The sequence below is a fragment of the Theobroma cacao genome, chromosome 3 (genome assembly GCF_053813885.1).
Source record: "Theobroma cacao isolate CCN51 chromosome 3, ASM5381388v1, whole genome shotgun sequence".
Lineage (NCBI taxonomy): Eukaryota > Viridiplantae > Streptophyta > Magnoliopsida > Malvales > Malvaceae > Theobroma > Theobroma cacao.
The window spans coordinates 39,001,065-39,003,896 of NC_142641.1; the positions used below are offsets into that span (position 1 = coordinate 39,001,065).

The 2,832-nt window shown below is 35.9% G+C and overlaps 1 pseudogene across 1 annotated transcript; it reads left to right on the forward strand.

Annotated features, from left to right (window-relative positions):
- The first annotated feature begins 380 nt into the window (after positions 1–380).
- On the forward strand, positions 381–2,255 carry LOC18605537 (tetrahydroberberine oxidase pseudogene; annotated as a pseudogene). The gene has a single exon (XR_016025283.1). The product of XR_016025283.1 is annotated as a tetrahydroberberine oxidase pseudogene (transcript).
- The last annotated feature ends 577 nt before the right edge of the window (positions 2,256–2,832 follow it).

Genomic DNA, 2,832 nt, shown 5'->3' on the forward strand with positions numbered 1-2,832 from the left:
AATGCATTAAATATAAATTTTAATATAATTCTTGTTGATTGTCAGCAGAAAAAGCTGTCATGAAAGTCGAGTTTTATAATTTTTTTTTCAAATTTATATTAAGAATTAGCTTCAGGTCAAAAAGGCTCGATTAAGTCTTCACCTAATCCTTCAAAAGAAAAAAACAAAATAAAGTCATTCCCAAAGGTTCACGTCTCTTTTCACCTCCCATGCAAGCAATCTCTTTGCAGTACAAATAAAGGATAGGCTTGATTAAGTCGTCACCTAATCCTTCAAAAGAAAAATATAAAAGGTCAACCCCAAAGGTTCACGTCTCTTTTCACCTCCTATGCAAGCAATCTCTTTGCAGTATAAATAAAGGAACTCAATAAACTCATATGCACAAAATTAGCTTTAGAAAAATGAAGTCTCCCCACCTTTTAGTATATCTATTTCTTTTCGCTGCTCTCTTCTCATTGTCATGGGCAACTTCGGCTCATACTCATGAGCGTTTTCTTCATTGTCTTTCCCTTCGTTCCGAGGACTCCTCTTTCATTTCTAAAATCATCTATACACAACATAATTCTTCCTATTCCTCTATTTTGGAGTTTTCTATGCATAATCTCAGGTTCTCCACGCCATCTACCGCCAAACCTCAAGTCATTATAACACCATTTCATACATCCCATATTCAAGCAACAATTTACTGTTCAAAAAAACATGAACTCCAAATTAGAACTCGAAGTGGTGGTCATGATTTTGAAGGCCTTTCTTATGTCTCTGAAGTTCCATTTGTCATAATTGATCTGATTAATTTTCGATCAGTTGACATTGATGTGGAAAACAAAATTGCATGGGTTCAATCTGGTGCAGTTCTTGGTGAGCTATATTACAGAATTGCTGAAAAAAGTAAAACTCTTGCCTTCCCAGCTGGTATTTGTCACACTGTAGGTGTTGGTGGATATTTTAGTGGAGGAGGTTATGGCTTATTATTTCGAAAATACGGTCTTGCCGTTGATAACATAATTGATGCTCAATTCATTGACGTTAATGGGCGAATTCTTGACAGAAAAGCCATGGGAGAAGATTTGTTTTGGGCCATTCGAGGAGGTGGAGGGGGTAGCTTTGGCATTGTCATCGCATGGAAATTAAAGCTGGTTCCTGTTCCAGCAACTGTGACTGTTTTCACCATTAGCAGAACATCAGAACAAAATGCGATCAAACTTGTCCACCGTTGGCAATATGTTGCACACAAGCTTCCCGACGGAACATTCTCCTTGGTTGGCTTAAGTAGTGTGAATTCTAGTCAAGATGGGAAAAAGACGATTCTAGCTTCCTTTAGGTTATTCTTTCTCGGTGGCGTTGATGAGCTTGTTCCATTGATGCAAGAGAGATTTCCAGAGCTTGGACTAGTAAAGGAAGATTGCACTGAAATGAGTTGGATTGAATCTATTCTCTACTTCGGTCGAATTCAAAATAAATCCTTGGATATTTTGCTTGATAGGACTTTCCAAAGTCCTCTCATTAGTCCAGCCTTCAAAGCAAAATCTGACTATGTAAAGGAACCTGTTCCTGAAATTGCATTAGAAGGGCTATGGTCAAAGCTTTTTGAGGAAGAAGCAAAATCTGCCGGTATAGTTTTTGTGGCTTATGGGGGGATAATGGATGAGATTCCAGAGACTGCAACTCCATTTCCGCATAGAGCTGGCAACTTATACAAAATCTTATATACCGTAGGTTGGCAAAAAGAAGACAACAAAAATTCCCAGAAGTACATAAGTTGGATTAGGAGAGTTTACAGCTATGCGAGCTCCTTTGTTTCACAATCACCACGAGAGGCATACATCAATTATAGAGATCTTGACATTGGAATTAACAGTAAAGGCAACACCAGTTATGCACAAGCAAGTATTTGGGGTTATAAATATTTTAGGAATAACTTTGATAAGTTATTGCGGGTGAAGACAATGATTGATCCAGAAAATTTCTTTAGACACGAACAAAGTATCCCTCCTCTTTTGTCCGTGCGGAAGAAGAGAGGAAATTAGAGTATATATAACCTTGGTGGACACTGTTACTCATAAAGCACACAATAAATGATTTTGATGGAAATTATAGTGCTAGACAAAATGTTTGATTAGTTCTTTGTTACCGTTTCTGGCTGGCATAATGCATGGGTGGTATGCATAGCCTAATAAATAACAGACAATTAATTACCTTTGGTTGAAACAAGGTAATGTGTGTTGACAATAATAAATTTTAGCCTTCTTTCTCCAGATTTCATTGTTGGATACAATAATTTTTAGCTTCTAACCCTTGTCTGTTCTAAAAGATTCAGAATAGTGTAATGCAGAATATTTTTTCTAATTTGTTGTGCCAAAAAATTCTCTGGCTTTTTCAAAGACTTCACGGAAAAGTTATCTAATGTTGAATCAATATCTTCCAAAGAACAGAAAGGGACATGTCTCCTCTTGTGTTCATATAGGCTATTCAATGTTCCTACACATCAAAGACCGTTGATATAGGAATTTAGAATATCCTCTTACTCACTATTCGTTTGTGCTAGAGTTCAAAATTTTAGACACAAAGCTATTTAGTCATTGAAATTAACATCAAGTTTACGAAATTAATTAATATATTTAGTTAATATATAATAAAAGTTTATACATACATTTTTGAAGCTTTTTAATGTAGCAATAGTCTTTATGTCAAATATAGTTTTTATGTCAAATACCCACATCAACAGTGCCTTGTCAATATGTCATGTACCCATGTTATTATGTCAGCAAAAATGTGCCACCTCAACGCTAACATCACCTGATTTAAGGGTTAAATTAAAATGCGGTTAAGGAA